This window comes from Cryptomeria japonica, chromosome 6 (genome assembly GCF_030272615.1).
Source record: "Cryptomeria japonica chromosome 6, Sugi_1.0, whole genome shotgun sequence".
Taxonomy (NCBI): Eukaryota; Viridiplantae; Streptophyta; class Pinopsida; order Cupressales; family Cupressaceae; genus Cryptomeria; species Cryptomeria japonica.
In genome coordinates, this window is record NC_081410.1 from 433,659,897 (window position 1) to 433,681,320 (window position 21,424).

A 21,424-nucleotide genomic window follows, 5' to 3' on the forward strand; every position below is an offset into this window, starting at 1 on the left:
GATCTTCACACGCCATGGGAGGACCCATAAAAATACCTTAACTCAACCTCCAATGTATATCTAGACCAAAAGAGTATGTCCCAAATAAGATAAATCAATTGAGTTGGCAAGAGACCAACACAACTGACCACACCAAACCATAGAATAACATAACTTCACTTGTTGAGAAAACCAACACATGAAATTTGGACTGGAACATTGCATGAACTATATGAACATGTCCTCCAAGTTTCAACACAAAAAACAACACTATGGGACATCCTTTGGACTAGTCATTGTAGAATGCTTCATTATCAACAAACAATAATAACCAAATTCAACATCTGAACAACTGAGGGGCTAAAAACATGATTGTGCAATATCCATAGAATATATACATTAATTTCAGAACTTCAAGCCATTATCTTAAAAAACCAGAGGAATGCAAAGCATTTTTCCATAAGGATTTTAAATACTGTTTCCTGCATATTGTAACTTCCAATAGTGTCACCTTTTGGAAACACCATGTATACACACTCAACATCACTTCCATACACCATAACAACATCTGAACACTCATTTCTAGGCTACATACCACAACCACATAACCACAACCAACACAAATTTAGCTTCGCTTGTGATATCAATGACAACACCAAAGAAGTTTGACATCAATGACAATGTAACGTCCACCAAGAAACCCTAGAGGAATTAACTAACATTCTAAAATAAAGGTGAAATATATATATATATATATATATATATATATATATATATATATATATATTTTAAAACATTAAGTGAACATCCCATAACAATAAAAGGATAAGATAAGCTTAATTTTGCAAGTGGAAGAAAACTACTAACTCATCCTCTATGGTTTCTCAACGTTGTTACTATACTATTTATACAATTTTAGTCTAAGAATAAATAACATTTGAGGCATAAACGTGCATAAACAAGATGACTATATAAATAGTCCATCCATGCATATTATTGAATCATGAAACCGCATTACAATTAACTAACTTTTAAGGTTAAATTCATTGAATATCCAATACTAGAGTTTCCCACGACATACAAAATAATGAATGAAGAACATAAAAACATTAAATCACATAAGATCAATATTTCCATTTACCAATGTAAAATCCTATCACCTAAGTCTCATTTCACTTACATCAATATTATATCAAAGATACATCATAGTTACATCATAATTACATCATTTTCCACGTAGGCAAGTACATAACAGAATTACATCTGATTCTAACATCAATACAATATGATAGGAGCATGAAATCTTCTTCTAACTCACCGTGCTAACAAAAAACCAAGATAAGCCACTGGAGAATGAATGAATGAATCCAATCCATGCCAAACAGGTACAAAATCCCTGATGGAAGAGGACAACTAGCACTTGACCATGTGGAACCCGAAGGACCACCCCTCGTGCTAGGAGAAAGACATAAGGCCCTCAAGAACACAAACAAGGATAAAAAACACATGGTCTGAACACACTTCCACCGAGTAAAGTCACAATCAAGATAAACATAAATAAAACTCAAAACAAGAATTCTCTAGAGGCTAAACACAAGGGCAGGACACTAGTGCTCACAAGGGGAGAGTGTCATCACATAGCTTGATATGGGTTATCCTAGCAGGTCTCCATAGGCCCTGAACCCCATCCTGGGTTATCCTGGGAGCCTCTCTCGACCCCTGACCCCCATTCAAGTCTCATGTGGAACCAATATACCTTTCAAGAGGACAAGGTAGTTGTTCATCCCATTCCAGGCCTTCCCACCTCATCTTGAGCCTAAATGAGCACTCAAGCCATGAGCAGGGCAAACATTATCTTGGTTAGTGTGATTAATTACCTAGCACCCTAATATATTATTTAGGTTATCACTTATTAAGAAACTCTCCCAATGGGTTATCCTAGCCATCTCTTTAGGATCCCAACCCCCATGGAGAGCCACTCCACCTCATGACACTAAGCCTACTCAAAATGCACTCCAAGCAATAGATGAAACACAGAACATCATCAGGTGCACTTCATAACATGATTTCAATGAGTCTCATAGTAGAAATTTGTGACATCATCACATCCATAAAATATCAAATATCATAACTTCCATCAGAAGCACATCAGGGCTCAACCCCATAAGGGAAATCAATGACATAAAACCAAGAAACCGTGAAGCCATTATAGACATCCATAACTACATCTCATACAAAATTTTGAACAAGATACCATGGACAATAAAAACACAAGGTCACAACCCAACCTTTGGAGCCCTTGGAAGACACCTGAGCCAAAACTACTGAAAGGGACAAGACCTTGAAACCCTTTGGTTCAAATTTAAAATAGCATAATGGGTCAACAGTTTGATTCAAAAAGAATAATAATAAAGACACAATATCAACAACACTCAAACTAAGATAAATCTAGGTCTCGTTTTCAATGATAACAATAAGGAACCATTAAGAAAATAATTATAATCACTTTCCGCCTAGTAAAAGTTACATAGATGTAGTAATAACAATGCAAAGCTACCATAACACTTGGCCACATACATCCTCTACATAGGAAGAGCACACAAGACGTATCACATATGACATACAAGTTAAATCACATTCACAAAACCACTGATAGGATGTGACATTAACTAATCAATGTGTACTGACATATATGCAAACATTATTGCTCAAGCAAACATCATAAAAATGATTATGAATTTAGTTTCATTAAAGCTTAAATTTAATTTAAGATAACATTAGAAACATAAAAGATCACACATTCCCATTTGAATTCTTTTCCCCCAAATATAACTTCACATTCAAACCCCAAAACTATAATTCAACAAAACATTTAATTCAAACATAATAATCAATAACCACATGGTAGAAGGCTTCCTATCATAATATTTACAAGAGATTAATTAAGCAAATTTACGCAAAAATATATCTATAACTAACAATAATAATAAATACAAATATACAAAAGGTAAATTTCTAGTTTATAAAACAAATATAATTATTAATCTTTTGTTTACACTTGCACATTAACTAATGCGCAATAAAAATATTTGCAGACCAGACAAATTTAGATATTGCAGGTGAATCAAATCTTTAACATAACAATGAATTGAAAACATGACAAGTCTTTCAATGTTGGGCAATTACAAAACAATAAAGATCAAATCAAATAACGCCGAGTAAAATAATTATTGCAGGCCAACCAAACCAAATATGGGCAAATAATATAGGCCAGGCAATTCATCCATTAAACAATATTAATTACAGGGCGACAAAAGTATTAATAGAGCTAAATAATAATAATAGGGTGATTTGTTTAATGGTAGAATGATTCAATTAATCGCAGGGCACAATATTAAATGCCAAGCAAATTTAAAAAAAAAACATGAAAAGTTGGCACAAATAATTTAATTTGCAGAGTAGAGGGGCGTGGGAGAGGGAATGACTCCCCACGTCGTGGGTTGAGTCCCTCCCCACAACGTGGAGGAAGCTCCCCATGACTATGAGAGAAGACTCCCCACAGTGTGGGAGAAGCCTCACCCCACGTCGTGGGTTGAGGCTCCCCACGATTGTGGGTTGAGCCTCCCTTCGTGGTGGTGGGTTTTAGTGGGTTAAACCCACCACCACCACAACAAAAAAAAAAAACATTTATAAAAAAAACAAAATTTATAATATATATTTTTTAAAATTTCATAATTAAGTTTTATAAATTAAAATATACAGAGAACAAATTTGATAATCCAAATTTATAATTAAAATTATAAATTCAATTTCAGATTAAAATCTCTAGGTTACATATCTAAAATTATAAATTAAAATCACAAATTTAAAAGCCTCGACAACAGATTTATAGTAAACATGGATAATTTAGATCTCCAGAAACCAGTTTAACTACATAACAAAATTCCCAAAAGCAATCTCAAAACAATCAATCCATAATTTCTAGAAAATAATTATACAAGCAGAATCAAACAATTTTTCTTAAAATAAAATAAAATCTATTTTTCTTTACAAAATAAGGAAATTCACAAACAATATGGGATTCAATCCCTACCTCTGTATGCAATTTGGGAATAAATTTTGCAGAGAAAACCTTATCACAGCTTCAACAAACCAACACTTGACAATTCATTGGCAAATGCTCTGCAATTCCCAAAACTTCAATCCTCTGTTTAGAAAACCCCAAAACTCTAATCCTCGCCCAAAACCCATCCTTTGCAAATTTTTTCCGAGAAATTTTCCCCAAAAAAGAAAGAAATGAAAAACCATCCTCTTCTAGAAATTTTCCAGTATAATAAAGTGCAGCTTCCAACATTCTTCGTACAGGAAATGAAAACTTCCCCCAAATATTATTACTTCACCATACTTAAAAAATACACATTTCTAAAATTTTAATAAGTTTATTTTAAATCTCATTAAATTTATTTAATAATTTAATTTATTCCATCTTTTTAAATAACAACTTAATTTTATTAATTAATTAGGTTTTTATTTTAATTAAATTAATTAGAACCTTTATATATCTATTATTTGTTAATTAATAATCAAAGTAATATTATGCAAACATACATATATTTTTATTTAATTTAATACACACAAGTAAATATATTTAAATAAACTTTACTCAAATTTAATTAAAACCTTATGATAAATTAATAATTAAAATCTACTAGTATTAAACAAGGCATGAAAAAATGGCTCTGCGCCTATACCCACGAAAATTTCTAGACATCGAGTGACATAAATGGTTTTTTGGGCATACGAAATATGCACAATCTGCTTTTAATGTGGGGAACTGGTCTCCCCTCCCTTAGCCTAAATCCATTTTCGAATGACAGACAGTGAAATCTAAAAGAATTCAGAAGGTAAAAAGAAAGGGCTTGAGATTACCGATTAAATCTAGGGCAAGAGGCGGTTACATGGGTAAACAAAATACCCTCTGCCTGGAAGGATCTCATAGGCTTGCCATTTCCAATAGATTCGCCCACCTGAAGAATCTTGAGGGAGGTTGTTCAAAACCGGTTCCCTGGAACAAGCCCTTAAAAAACGTTAATCTTCTAGATAGCTGGAGATCCGACGTTAATAAAGCTAGTCCTCAGATATCTGATGACGGTTGTTGGATACCCAATTCTTTGCATCCTTCCAAACCCACAGAGTCTAAACTGAATTTGGAGATAAACCCTAAATCAGGAAGTAATATCACATTGTAAATCAATGATAGTTTGGTGGAAAGGCTTCAACAAACATGCAAGATCGGGGTTTTTGCTAGATGGTGTGGACTCGGGGCCCCAAAAGAGATCATCGCGGATTGGTTCAAATCTTCCTTCAACTAGATAGCGAGTATTGCTATCTTGTTTGAAGGCTTTCTTTATATTGATTGCGGAAATGCCAAGCATAAGAATGAATTCCTAAGATGTAAATCTCTGACTTTTAAAGGATATGATTTTAAATTTTCATATTGGCAACCTGATTTCAATCCATGTAAATTAGAATCATTTAAAGTAGACAGACCGATTCTGATCCCTAACTTACCAGTAGAATTAATGGATAAAGAAATTATAATAAAAATAGGTAATCGATTAGGAAAATTCATAGAGATCAGTGATAAAGGACAGATGTATTCAAATTGTGTAATGATTGTTAATATGAATATTAATGTTAATTCATTCAGCCCTATCAAAATAAAAACTAGTGAGTCCTCTTTCTTAATTTACCCTGAAATCTATAGAGGGGTTTTAGATTTAGTAGAAAAAATAGACTCGATGGTTATGCCCTCTCACAACTACCCTATGGAGGACCCAAAGCTTGATATTTGTTTCAATGAGGAAAAGGGTGGGTTTTTCATTATGTATAGTTTCCCTTCGGCAAGACATTTTGATGAGGTAGAGGATGGAGAAATTGTGGGTGATTAGGGTATTGCTAGTTGGGTGAATTCTTCTCCCTTTCTATCTCATGTTAAGGAAAGGATCATTATGACTGAAGATGAGGGAAGGGAGATTGACATGGAGGAGGCTAAGGGCATTTGTGCTCTAGTGGAAGGAGAAAATGAAATGATCAAAGATTTATCTAAAGATAACGAGGATGTACTCAGTAATGGCATTGCTCGTCGAGATACTGTTGTGGCGGGGGATATGGCATTCAATCTTGATTTGGATTTTTATGCGGAGGCCTTGGGAAGCCGGGATGCAGTTAGATCCCCCCCTAAAAATGTGATGGTGGCTCCCAACAGATTGGAAGAGGATGAACGAGTGGAGGACATGGATCAAAAGGAATTGGAGGTAAATTGCATTATCAACTATTTATGCGACTCAGTTACTGAGGACATCTCAAAAAATTTATTGGATGAAATAGTTGATACATAAGAGGTATATTTACAAAAAGACTTAATGAAAGAAATTACAAATTATATTTGTCTCTGGTTAGTATAATCTCTTGTTGTCTCCATGCATATACTGGTTGTCACCATGTACCGGTTAGATATAAACTTCTAGTATATCGGTTGTAATATAAACAACTTTGAAGTCATATTGGTAGACGATATGAACATATGTGTGTGTATGTGTTTCATCAATGACAACATATGATGAAGTTTAATCATTAAAATCATCATCAAGCCAACAATCTCCCCCTTTGGCATTGATGGCAACACTTTATAATTTTTACAGTAATACCGCTAAGTGTGCTTACAAATTTTTTTTATACACATATACATATACTCCCCCTTACAACATACATCATAAATTTTTTTCGCAACACTCATACTTATTTCTACTTCCCCTTTGAAAACAATTCCAAATTGAAAAGCAATATATATATATAAAATTTTGTATCAAATATTTTACATATACAAAAACTTGAAAAACTGAATCACGATTCATGCATTGCTAGTCTCATAAAAATAGCATTAAAGTTTCTTTTCATATGAGATAAAGCATGTTCCCATGTCTCCAACAAGTTCTTAGTGAACTCAAGTGTAGACATAATTTGAGTATGGAACTCTTCCATTGAATCAAGTGTACAGGTTTCCGGAATAGCCAAAAAAGCTTCTGTATTCGTATAGGTTCTTTGCAGTATGTCCACTTGGAATGTGAGTAGACTCTTCAATTCCTTTAGTGAACAAAGTCTTTTTTCTTTTTCAAGATCATAGGTATCTAACCTATTTTTCAAATCATCCACATATTTGCTAAAAGCAAAAATAGAGTCTTGAAGTGGTACATATGCATTGCATATCTTGTCTAGCTCTTGCTCTGTTTCAGTTCGCCTGGTATTGATATCAGAATAAAAGAATGAAACATTAGAAGTAGAAGCAAGATATTTCCCTCCTTTTTCAATAGCTTTCCTTAATAAATCTTTATGAAGAGATAGAGCAATTTTTCCTGTATCAATCTCTTTCATAAGATGCTCTCCACGCTTCTTCCTGTAACTCTTCTCAGCATATGTTTGCACTGCTTCTTCTAGGGACTTAATTTGGTCAGATGCATCAACAAATAATTGTCCAAGTTTGCTAATAGGTGTTTTCAAATGCCCTGTAGTAGTTTCTGGTAGTAGACTTGTCAGAATATCTACTGCATTCTGAATGGTTTCAACTTCCACTCTTTGTTCTTTAAGTCTCTTCTTATGTGCCCTAGATTGCATGATAGTTACAATCTTCAACATTTCAGATGCACTCATATTATCAACAATTATAGGCCCCGAGATTCCTAACGAGTCATCATCATCTTCATTAGTTTGCTATAAAATTAATGATGTTATCGGTTCAGAAGATGTTACCTTAACAATCTCCTCTTTCTATTGTTCTTTCTCCGTTTGTTGTTCAAAAATCCGTGTATCAATTTTTTCAACGAATTCTTTTTGAATGTCTTGTGAAATCGATGGCAATTGGGGTTTCACTAGTGGTTCCTTAACCAGTGGAATATCCACTTTTGGTTGAGATATCGGTTTCTCAACTAAAGTAGCCTGTGATTTAGTGATTTCAGGTTGCTACATATCTGGTGCAGTAATGTCTCTAGATAGATCTATAACATCCTCAATCTCGTCAACAAGTATGACTCGTTGGATAATAGTGTCATCCTTCTTCTTGACAGGATAGACAACATCAGCTTGTTAAATTTATTCCTCATCCATTTCAGGTTGATCAATAGTATCTTGCTCATCCTTAGAGGAATGTATAAGATCTTCCATCTGTTGGATATTACAAGCAATCTGATGAGTCTCAGTCTCAACAGGTTGCACCTTTCCACTAATCAACTTCAATCTTCTTGTTTTGTAAGCAAAATAAACTTTGTACTTATCAACCAATTCATTAAGCTCATCCTTTGACAACGTAGGAAAATATTGTACAAATACATCATCTATGATTTCTTTTCTTTCTTTATTGCTTCCTCCCATTTATTCAAAAGAATAGTATACAAGGAATTAGAGATATCATTCTCAAGATCATGAGGTAATCTATTATAATGGCACAAATAATTGATTACCTATTGAATAATTTGTTCCTTTTCATCTTCATTGAATGAATCAAAATGATCTTTGACATTATAAAATCCGTTTCTTCCTAATGTCTTCATCATCCTCTCAAAGGTAGTCTTAGGCTTATAAGTTGAGATATCAAAAGGCACAGTTGCCTTTGGCACTTCCTTTACTTGCTTAGCTACTTTACGAGTTGCTTTCATTTTCTTGGGTTCCTCCTCAGTATCAGTTCCTTCAGATTGTGCTTGGAGAATTAATTTTCAACCTCTTTTCTTTGATGCAGTCTCCTTCTTTGCGTATACTTTAGGTACCGGTTCCTTTTTGGCTTGGACACTCCGTTTCACTCTTGTACTTTTTATAATCGGATGTACTTTCTCAACTTTCTTACCTTTAGCTTTACCACTTATGGATGGAACAATACCGGTTTCAGCTGTTGCAGTATGAACTTCAACAATATCCAATCTAGCCTTCTTTTTGTCTACTGGAGATGCCAATAGGTTATTGGCATAACCGATTAATAAGTCATAGTTGACCTCATAACTCGTGTCTTCCATTTCTTCTTCTCTAGGCTCAATAGACTCCATTAAATAGAAATCAGTGGTAACTATAAAAATAATGTCCTTAGCGAAGTGTTTTACCACATCCTTAGGCAATCTTACTCTCATACTCATTTTCTTCTGGAATTCATTGAAATATTTATTCATGGTAGCAGAGAAGGCGTTCTTCACAGTTTTGATGTTGTTCTTAATCAAGGTAGATACCGGTAGATCCTTAGACCATTCAAGATCACTTATTCCCGGTAGGAAATTCTAGAAATAAAGAATAGATCGATCAACAACTGTCCAAATTTAAACTTTAGACTGCTATCCTTCTTGATAGACTGAAGATTCAACAATAATTGGCTCCTTATGGCCTCACATAGGTCATAATTAGCATTTTCAGCTATCATATTGTAAGCAGTATGCACCGCTGTCGATGGAACACTATTCAATCTGCTAGAATAGAATACCCGGTAGCCTATAACCATAGCTACCAACTTTACCACTGGGTCCCTGATGTTATTGACAGAAAAAGCACGCCTATTAGATGTTGATCCGATTAGAGTGTTTACTGTCTCTTTTGAAATACGCCTCAACTTAGGTACTTCACTGGTTGAGTAAAAACCAGTTACAACTTGAATAGCTTCCTTGGTTATAGTATGAGTCCTTTCTAAATACATGTTTTCCCCATGAACACGACTCAGAATAATTCGGATTTGTTCTTCTTCAAAATATTCAAGAAAGTATGCTGCATTATGAAAACCTTTCTCGTAAACCCTAATATATTCTAGTTGAATCTTTCCATTTTCATTGCAAAGGGATTTCAACTAAGAATATATCGACAATGATCCTAAATCCTCAATTTTGCAATCAATGTAGCTGGACAAATATCCTTTCACTATGACACCACTAGGAATTTATGATAAGGCATTATATGACACAATTCGTTCCGCTTTTACAGCTTCCATAGGTTCAAATGTAATCATCAATTTCTCTATTGGTTTTGAAGATGATTCCATTTCAGATAAACTAGATTCGAAGCAGGATTTTTCAAAGAAATACCTTATTTCATGCACGTTGCCTCGTTTACCGGTTGAATACTCAAGTGCACACCAGTTTAGTCTTCACCAACCTTCAAATAAGCTTGATTACTCAAATCACAATGCAACTTCAACTAAAATTAGCTAACAATCCTTTCTAGCTCTGCAAGTGCTCAAAAATTTTTCTCGTATGCGTTAGGGTAAAAATAACAAAGTGAAAACTCGCTTTTATCCTTTTCACCTACTGCATTAAATGCTCGCTCGTTAGGGTTACAAACCCTAATTACATCGCTTAATAATACATACAATTTTGATAGATGTAAAACCGGTTGATAATCGATTGTCAGAAAGTTATCAAAATTTCATGCATTCAAATTTTCTTACCAATCATTCATCTCAAGGGGTCCGGAAGTGGATTTACCGTTAAGTTCCCCTTAGCCATATTGAAAAGGCTTAGTTCACTGGTGCAAAATTTTCTTCACTGGGTGAAGGAATAATTTCTTCTCCAAGTGAATCATCACTTTTATTCTTCCATATTCAATTCATTTCTTCTCTGGTTTCTTCAATATTGACTTTTTGCTTGCCTTTCAGATCTTTAGAAGGATTGACCGGTTTTCTCTTTCTGGATCTACAAAATTTTGCTAGGTGTCCCAGTTTATGACAGTGATAGAAGGCCATACCAGATGTTCTCCAAGGTCCTGCATTGTCTCTCCCAGTTCATCTTTTGCAAATCATAGCCACATGACCAAAGTTGTTACAGATGGTGCAAATGACACTTGTTACCTTTTCCATCGCAAATGGACTAAACCGGTTGCCGTAGGGTCTTTGTCAGTTCATGTTGACCCGGTTATCATAATTTCTCATCTAGTTGTCATTTGGTCTTGGATGCATCTGTGGTACTCAATTGTTTGCTCCATATCTGCACTCAACTGATCTATGTCCATGCATTTTGCATTGAAGCAATGACCTTCAAATTTCTTGGACATATACCTAGCATTTGTATTGTAGCTTGCATTTCCATTAGGTTCATTTCTACAAAAAATTGCAGTGTGACCAGGGTTATGGCAAACAAAACAAACAGGTTTAAAGACCTTCTTACCGATAGGCTTTTTGTCCCTAGGAGCAGATTTATTCTTTTGAGTGTTGCTCTTGGTACTAGAGGATTCTCCTTTTACAGATGTGTGAAAACCAAGTCCAGAGGTATCACCATTCATTATTTGTGATTGAAATTGTTCTTCAAGCAAGGTAGAACTTCTGTTGAACTTTTCCAATTTCCCCTTTGCTTCAGTGAGTTGTTTGGTGAGATCTTTATTGTGTTTTGACAAGTTCTCTCTCAGAGATTATGCTAATTCAAGATTTAGCTGTAAGTTCTCTTTTTCTTCTCTCTCTGCATTCAAATGCTCATGTAAGGTAACATTCTCTCGCTTGATCTTGGAAATCTCATGATCTCTTTCCTTGATGAGATCTTCAGTAGTTCTCTTGGCTTCCAGTTCCTGACTCATGCAGATAGTAAGACCTTCTAGTTCTCTCCTCAAATTTAGCTTTTCACTATTTAGTTTTTCAACTTCCTCAGCTAAAGCATCAATATTGGCCTCATTTGAAGAACTGTTATCAAATATTTCTAACAGTTGTTCAGTTAGCTCTCTTCTTTTGACTTGAGAAGCTTTTAGTTTGACCCTTAGGGTTTCAAGCTCATTCCTACTAGCCTCAAGCTCTCTAGCCATCTCAAAGTAGCTCATATCCCCCATGGTAGCTTTAGGGTTTCCTTCCAAGCAATTAGGCTTTTAATAAGTTAGGCTCTGAAGCCAATTGATGGACTTGTAAAGCACCGAGAGGGGAGGGGAGGGGGTGAATCAGTGACACCAAAAACAAAACTACTTTAAACACTGATCGGTAGAAATACTTAATAAGTTTGTTAAACAATATGCATGCAATCCAAAATGATATAACAACATCCATAATAAGTATAAAATCCACCATAACACAAGTGTTTATACGTGGAAAACCCAAATAGGTAAAAACCACAGTGAGATGGGACTCACAAGTTAACTATCTACAGTAATAGATAACTGACCGGTTAAGGTCTACAAAGTGCTTTGCTAGGAGTGAATCCTGTTAAAGATCCCAAAGCTTAGTTAAAAGCTATTACCCTATAAGGAGTAACCTCAGTGGAGGATTTCTTAATCGAAACTAATGGATCACTTGGTTAGAGGATTTGTACAATGAAGCTTGTTAGAGCTTACCCGGTTAGGGGATTTGAATGTTGCAATGATTAGAAAACAATAGGTAATATAATCTAGTAATAGCACAACTTGCTTGGATAGATCCTCTTCTGCGCACTCAACAATTATTTACCATCATACTCTGCAACTTAATACTTCTGCCTTTGCACATAACATATCTCCTTCGCTCATACAAAATAATTCATTGTGATGTCAATATATGGACATTTAGATTTCATGTCGGCCTCTAGAAATCACATCACAATTACCTAGGTGCAATGTATCTGGTCAAACAATCACAACTCATCACAAAAATACCGCCAAAACTTGTTGGTAAGGATAACTCATCACGACTAGTGATAACTCATCACATAATCAATGAATACCGGTTGGAACAATCAACATCGGTTGGAGTTAAACATATAAACCATTTATCCTTTGATGCTCCTTTGATAATCTCCACTGGATCTTCATGTTGATGCCGAGGTAAATATAATATCTGGTTGTCTCCATGCATATACCAGTTGTCACCATGTACCGGTTAGATATAAACTTATAGTATATCGGTTGTAATATAAACAACTTTGAAGTCACACCGGTAGACAATATGAACATATGTGTGTGTATGTGTTTCATCAATGACAACATATGATGAAGTTTAATCATTACAATCATCATCAAGCCGACAGATCCTCTGAAGGTCATGAAAATAGAAGCCCTTATAGTGGAATTAAATGACAAAGAAAATGGTGAGACTTTTGATGCCTTAGGTATTGAACAATGGGATGGGGAAAAGGCTACACCTGATTGTGCAAAACACAATAAGAAGAGGGGCAGGAAGTCCCTATCCGACTTAAGAGCTAATGATGGAGAAGCTGAGGGTCAGGTTAAACTTATGGATATGTTCCATGCCGGAAAGGGGAAGGTCCTTCCCACAACACCATGAATGTTTTATCATGGAATGTTAGGGGTTTAAATGCCCCTAACAAGCAGTGGATTGTCAAATGCTGCCTTTCTACCTCTAGTTCTGATTTAGTTATGTTACAGGAAACTAAACTAGAGAAAGATGATTTAGCCTCTTTTGGGAAATGATTAGGCTTCAAATATATTACAAGAGTACCAACTATTGGAGCCTCTTGGGGTTTGGCTATGATTTGGGATCCTTGCAATATTGGTTTCTCATTATTAGAATCTCATGACAATTGGCTCAGTGGCAAAGTTACCAATTTTAAACATAAACTCGACTTTCTTATTATCAATGTTTATGGACCAACACAGAATGAGGACAAAAGAAAGGTTTGGAAGGAAATCGAGGAATTCATAAGAAGAACCCAGGAACAAACTTGTATCATAGGAGGTTACTTTAATGCTATTACTAATCAATTTGAGAAACGAGGAGGCAAAGGCAAAACCTTTAGAGCTACTTTAGATTTTGTAGATTGGATTCATCAAAGTGGCTTGGTAGAGATTAACATGGTTAAGGATGCCTTTACCTGGAATAATAGAAGGTTAGGTTTTAGTAATATCATAGAGAAATTAGATAGATTCTTTTTATCAGACAGTCTCATCAATTTACCATATACCTTAGAAGCCTCAATCTTACCCTTTTCGGGCTCGGATCACTTCCTGATTCAACTTAACATTCTTTTGGACTCAAGACCTAGAAGATGTCCTTTCAAATTTGAACAAATGTGGTTAAAAGATGATAATATTCTCAGGCTTTTGGAGGTTTGGTGGAAGGAAGAAGAGCTTTCTGGTTCCAGGATCTTTAAGGTAGTCAATAAGCTTAAGATAATCAAGAAAAATCTCATTATATGGAATAGGAAACACTTCAAAAATATATTTGAGAAGAAGTCATAGGTGGAAGCAGAGTTAGAGGAAGTAAATAAAGCAATCATGTTGAGGGGGATGGATGAAGTTCTGTTTCTTAGAGAAAAGGAACTACTTCTTGAACAAGAAAAAATCCTGGCAAAAAAGGAGATCTTTTGGAAACAAAAATCTAGGGAAACTTGGTTGGATGAGGGAGATAAGAATACTAAATTCTTTCATAATAGTGTCAAACTAAGGAGAGTAATTAACAAAATATCTAAGATTAAGACCAATAGTGGCTTAGAGGTGGAACATCCCAAGCTTATCTCTAAGGAGGCAATATTTTTTTTTTTCTAATATCCTTAACATAGATTCGAGCCCTTATCGTTTAGATCAAGATAAGATTATGAAATTTATACCCAAATTACTCAGTAAGGCACATACCCAAGGTCTTACTGCAAATTTCTCTTTATCAGAAGTAGAAGCAGCCCTAATGCAGATGAATCTAGAGAAATCCCCTAGTCTAGATGACTTTCCAACTGGATTTTTTCAGAAATGTCGGTCCTTCATAGGGGAGGAGGTGACAGGTGCTCTTGAAGGTATGAAGAATTCAGGTAATATTCTTAGAGAAATCAACAATACTTTCTTTGCCCTCATCCCGAAGAAGGAAAAGTCTGATAGTTTTGATGAGTTCAGACCAATTGCACAATGTAACACCATCTATAAGCTTTTTACCAAGACCTTAACTAATAGGCTTTAGAAACTCCTTCCTCTTTTGATTAGCGAGGAACAAATGGGTTTTCTTCCTGGAAGGTCTATTTATGATGGGGTCATAATAGCTCAGGAGGCCATACATTGTGTCCAAAAAAATGGAACCCCTAGCATGCTTTTAAAATTAAACATTAGAAAGGCCTATGACAAGGTGGACTGGAGATTCCCGTGTAAATGCCTAGAAGCCTTTGGGTTCCCCTCTTTGTGGATTAATTTGATATTTGAATGTATTTCAATGCCTAAATTCTCGGTGTTCATCAATGGTACCCCATAGGGCTTTTTCTGCTCATCTAGGGGTCTAAGACAAGGAGGTCCTATATCCCCATTCCTTTTGATCATCATGGCAGAATCACTAGGCAAATAATTTTTTAGAGTCAGGGAAAGCAATCAGATCTCAGGAATAAGGATTACTATCAACTTAGATCCAACTACGCACCAACAATTTGTGGATGACACCATGCTATATAGGCTTAGTAATATAGGGGAGGCTAGAGCTAATAAGAAGATCCTAGATTCGTACTCTAGGGCTTCAGGACAAGAAATTAATCTGACTAAATCTGAGGTCTTCTTTTTCAACACCAAGGAGTGCTTACAAGTAGATATCTACAAATTTCTAAATTTTAATATTGGTAGGCTCCCCTACAAATATCTAGGTTTGCCCTTGGATAAGGGTAATGTATCATCAAAGTTGTGGGATTCAATGATAGACAAAATTAAGAAGGTTACAACCTAGAAAGGAAAGTGGCTGCCCTCTGCAAGAAGAGTGACTATGGTTAAATCGGTTTTGGCATCAATGCGAATCTATCAGTTATCATGTATTAACCTCCCATAGTCCAAAAAGGAAGAGTTGAGTAAACATCTTAGGTCTTTCTTTTGGCAGGGTACCGGGGATAAGAAGAAGATCTCCCTCATGGCTTAGGATAATATCTATAGGCCAAGGTTGGAAGGTGGCATAGGGATTAAGAATGTTAAGGATCAGAGTAGAGCACTAGGAGCAAAATTAGTCTAGAGAATGTTTAGATTTCCCCACCTCAAGTGGGCTCAGATTTTATTCCACAAATATCTCACTAGTAGGGACCATTCTAGCATCTTTAGGGAAGTTTCTCCTCCTAAAGGATATCACTTTTGGAATTTTATGCTCGACTGTAGAAAAATAATCGTAGATAAGTTAACTTGGAACCTGGGTAATGGTCAAGAAACCCTTTTTTGGACAGATTCTTGGGGAGGCTTCAAGGCAGTGCATAAGATTGCTAATCTAGAAACCACTAAAGCAGTGCTTAAATCCACTTGGGGTAGGTCTATTAGGGATTACATAATGCCAATTGATAGGGATCTAGCTAAGGGTTGGGAGTGGAAACCCGTGGATCATTTGGATATCCTAGAGAATGATAGAAATGTTTCCTTCAACTCGGGTTCAGATACTCTTGTATGGGATGGATCGAAATCGGGAGAATACACCTCTAAAAATGGTTATAATCTTCTTCTTAGTCAACAACTCTCCTCCCTCACTTATGTACCCTTAGTTTTGTGTTGGGAAAAGATGTGTCTACTAAGGGTAGGTTTGTTCTCTTGGTTTTCCCTCCAAAATAAGATTCTTTCTTACTGCGGATAGATTCAAGAAGATGGGCTTTGAGGGTCCCAATAGATGCCCTTTATGTGAGAAGGCATAAGAAGATAAGGGTCATATCTTCCTCAATTGTAATTATGCCTCTTAATGTTGGTTGTGGTTATGTAACAAATTAGGATGGAGCTTTGCTTTCCCTAATTCCATTCCTCGTATGTTTCAAGCATGGCCCATTCTTCATCAACATTCCCTTTTTGGAGGTCTATGGAAATTGCCCCCTTCTGTGGTAATTTGGGAGCTTTGGAAGGAACACAATAGGAGACTCTTTAAGGATAAGAAAATGGACTGGCTTCAACTAGTTAATAAAACTGAGGCTTCTGTAATAGAAACCCTTAACAACAAGACATCTAAATTTCCTAGTAAACTTTTAGAGATGACATATTGGGATGAGAAAACGAGAGGTAGATGGTCGGGTCTAAAAATTCCCCCCTTTTTAGGAGTGAGAAACTCTAATAAAAAGGAGTTAAGAGAGGCTTGTAAATGGATGGTCCCAAAGAAGGGTTGGGCTAAGCTTAACTTCGATGGAGCCTCTCAAGGGAATCCTGGTTCAACAGGGATAGGATGTTGTTTGCACGATGATGCTGGGAGGGAATTAGCTAAGATGGCCAAGCCTATAGGTATTTAATCCAACAATAAAGCATGACTTTTAGGTTTAGTTGAAGGTCTCCTCTTATGTTAAAACATGGGTATTAGCAATCTTTCCATAGAAGGGGATTCAACTATTATTATCAATGACTTAATAAAGGGTTTTCTTCCTAATTGGAAGCTAAATATGATTTTATCAAGAGCTCTAAGCCTTCTAAAGGCTTGCACGAAAGCCACCTTTAATCACATCTATAGAGAAGGAAACTCTAGGGTGGATGAACTAGCCAATGTAGTGGCTGATGGGAGATTTCTAAGTTAGGACAGGTCCCTTCTAATAGTCCTAAGAGCTTGTTTTTCAAGATTAGATTTCTTGGGTTAGCTGCTCTCCGTTAGTTAGGATCTTCGTACCTCTTTGTGGTTATTTATGAGAGCCATGCTACCCCCTTTAGGATGAAGGTTGGCAACTAGGAAATGTCTTCCTGGGAGGAAATCACTAAGTTTTGGTTGAGTTAATTTATGTTGGAAAGTCAGGGTCTGATGGTGAGGGTTGGGCTTAAGATTGTAGAGAAGAAATTCTCTGTATTAGATGACTTTCCCAAATCCAACTCTAAGATCATTTCTATGTTCATAGTCACAATTCTCCATATAGACAGGGATAAGCTGGACATAAGATATTTGTGCAGGGTCCTCTTCATAGTTTTCTGTTGATTGAATTAGTCTTGGGCCGAGATTAATTTGTCTGCAGGATGAATTGGTAATAATTACTTCAAAGGACGGAGGGATAATAATGAATGAACACTTCAAATGACTTTGGTGTAGGTATAATTATGAAGGAGCCACCTCATGAGAAATCATGTGAATTGATGGTTCCTCGCGATTAGTACTTAGATTTTTTTTATATACATTGGTATGTAGGATTTAGTTTTCCAAGGTAGGCTTTAGATTTCGTGTTGAGAACTCTAGCAGTGGAGTCGAATATCAAATTGGTATCTACTAGCGATAACAGGCTCATGGCATTTTGTGGTGAAATTAAGGCAAAAATATGGTATAGGGTCCTTAAGGATGTTGATGACTTCACCCTCAAGGCAATTCAAGTAATCATGGGGGAAGATCACTTCAGTCAAGAATTTTGCTACAGGGTAAATTGCAACATCCCTGTGAAATTCTTGGTCATCTTGCTGCGAGTAGAAACTCATAAAAGTGAGGTAATTCTCCTTGGATTAATGCTTTTTAAGGAGGAATTTTTAGGTATCTTTGAGATTTCTATTGGTAGCATAGATGAAAGGCTTTTGATCCCTTTTCTAGAGGATTATGGCAATAAGGAAGACTATATCACTAGAAGGCCAGTCTTAATGGTGCAGGACGAAGCCAAGTTCAATGAATGAATGCCCACCATCCACATAAATGAGGATTTCTTGCTAAAATGGATTCACATTAAGGAGGCCCCTTACCCTAATTGGTGGATCGACTATCTTAAGGAAGAGGGTATAAAACCCCTGCACCCACATATGATATCCCTTTGGATAAAATTAAAGTGCTTCCAATGGTGATTATCAAAGCCGCGTGGGTGAAAGGCATGAACAAAAATGATATGGGGGCCTCTTGTAGCCATGCAAAACCGAGTCGAACTAGGAAGAGGACCCCTCATTTGACTGCAAAGGACATTGTGGATCTATCGGACATGGAAGATGATTAGCCGAGGTTCTTTGATAGGGATAGGGTAGTTTCTTTTTTACATATTAATAGGAAGTGGCTTGATACTATAAGATTGTCTTCTGAGGAAATTAATCTCTTTTTGCAGTAATAGAATCTTACAGTATACTTTAAATATACCCTTGTATAATATGGGGCTGAACTATATATACTCTTAAGACTATCAAGGATATATATTATGCTCAGATCTATAAATATATGGTTATTACTAACTCGAATGTATGTGCAAGACTTGTTTATAGCTATCTCTTGGTGCTCTTGCATGATTTTTAGGTGAACAAAAAAGGAGGATTAAATTCCTTCTCGGTTAGGCTGAATTAACATGCAATAGATTAATTTACATAGTAGTATATCTTGTTCTAGCCTAGGTGATGATAAGAATGGAATGATTCAGTGGATAGGACATCATTGTTTTGCCTTTCTTGTGTGTGTGTGTGTGTGTGTGTGTGTGTCTCTCTCTCTCTCTCTCTCTCTCTCTCTCTCTATATATATATATATATATATATATATATATATATATTCATTCTGTTTTAAATTTTATAATATAGATAAAATCATACATTTATAAGGAACCAATTCCTAAACACCAAAAGGGCTGTGAACTATGTGATTTTTTTGTTTCTTTGCTTCACTAAGATCTCTGGTCGGGTCAATGGTGAACCTTTGGTGTTACTCTTTACTTTGACTCAAGCTTTGTAGATTTGGTTTCCTATGTTAGGTTCAAAGCTAAAATAGCCTGGAAATCGACCTTTATTCTGATATGAATATGTCATGTTTGTGAATTGCTCTGTCCTTCTAGGTTTTGACAACCTTACATTCATACAAGATATAAGTTGTGAAGGAGGATATGGTTGTATTTTTTCTGTTAAGATATTTATATACACTAGATTTGATATAATGATCTATAAAATCAATGTAATGGCTCAATGACATATAGGCTCAAATGGAAATGGATGAGATGTCATTAATACTTGTTTTGATAGTATAATCACGATGACTTTAGCTTTTAGTTTTATTTCGTATATGAATATTTATGTACTCTGTAATATCTGGTTACTCCACCTGCCCTTCAGGTTATTGTAGCCTTGGAAATCTCTTATATTGATACTAAAACAAACAATGGCGATTGTGGTCCCAAAGTAAGAGATGAATCAGGGTACAATAACCTTTATGGGAGGTTGATTTCAACAACTAAGAATGGAAGGTTGAATTTAATTGTTATCAATTTATTGATAAGTAAGGCTTTATAGTGCTACTAACAATGGTCTTGGTTGTAAGGTGTGTTAAGGTGTTCTTTTTTGCAAAATTAAGGAACACAGTTGCTTCTAAATGAGCTAGTAGGAGCAACAGGGCTCATGTGCAGGCATAATGCCGGTCTCGATGATTCACATGGCATGGTATACCTTAGCAAGGAAATCTAAAGAGGAATAGTTTCGATCTTCAGCATATAGGATGTATTAAGGTTGATCTTAAGAAATTTCCATTATTTCCTGTAAATGTATGTAACCAAGAATGTACGTTTCTTGTAGAATAAATTTAGTTAGATAAAATATCAATTTGACTTTTCTGATCCATTAAAGGATCTGGGCTAGACCGAAGGTTTTCTTCCCTCCATTCTTTCCTACCCACGCCCACACAGAATGGAGGTGTAACATTCATTTTTTATAATTAAATTTCAGCTTCGACCTTTTACCGATAAATAATAATAATAATAATAAAAATCTACCAAAAGCAATAAGACAAATTAAACCCACATGAACACAAATGAAGACACATACACAACATACCAAGAAAATTGAATTTTTGCCTATGTGGCATTTTGATTAGGTTGAGACTAAACAATAGACATTGCTCCAATAGCAAGCAAGGCTAAGGGTATGAATAACGGGCCTTATGCCATATCCCACAACTTCCATCAAGATTATGTAGGCATTCTCAGACCTGTGAAACCAAGTGGAGTCGATGCCTTGTACATGCAACCCTACATAACACCAAATGTTTGCAAATACATATACATATAAAAAACACTCAAACAGGTGAAAGAGAATTGCAACTGTAGAAGTTGAGAAAGCCAACTTCACAAACCCCGAAGATCACCTGCATGCAAATAACCTGTCACAGAAAGAAGAGATGGAGACAAACAAGCAAGGGTGCTCTGAAAGCTGAAAAATGTATTCATCCGAGAGAGAGATAAATTACAATGATGAATCCTTATAAAAGGATATTGTGCAACCCTAAAAGAAACCCTAATAGGTAGACATTTAATAATTAATATAATTATTAAATGTCACAAATGCAAACTAAAGTGAAATCTTAAGAGAGGAATAAAGGTAATTTAATCAACATGATTAAATTAAAACCTTTACTCTAACACCCCCCCTTAAGATGAGCAAAAGTGCAGTTACAAACATGTGCAAGAAAACAAAGGTAGCTACAATGCAAGAAAGTAAACTTGGGTCCTGGCAACAAGGCCTGATCAGGTACCCAATTACAACCAAATCTCTGTAAAGTGGAGAAATAGAGAAAACCTCATGGGAAAAACTCTACTCCAAAAAGAGATGAAAGAAATAAATGCACTAATAACAGAAAGATAGGAGGTGGATAACATGATACCCCCCATAGACAACTCCTATC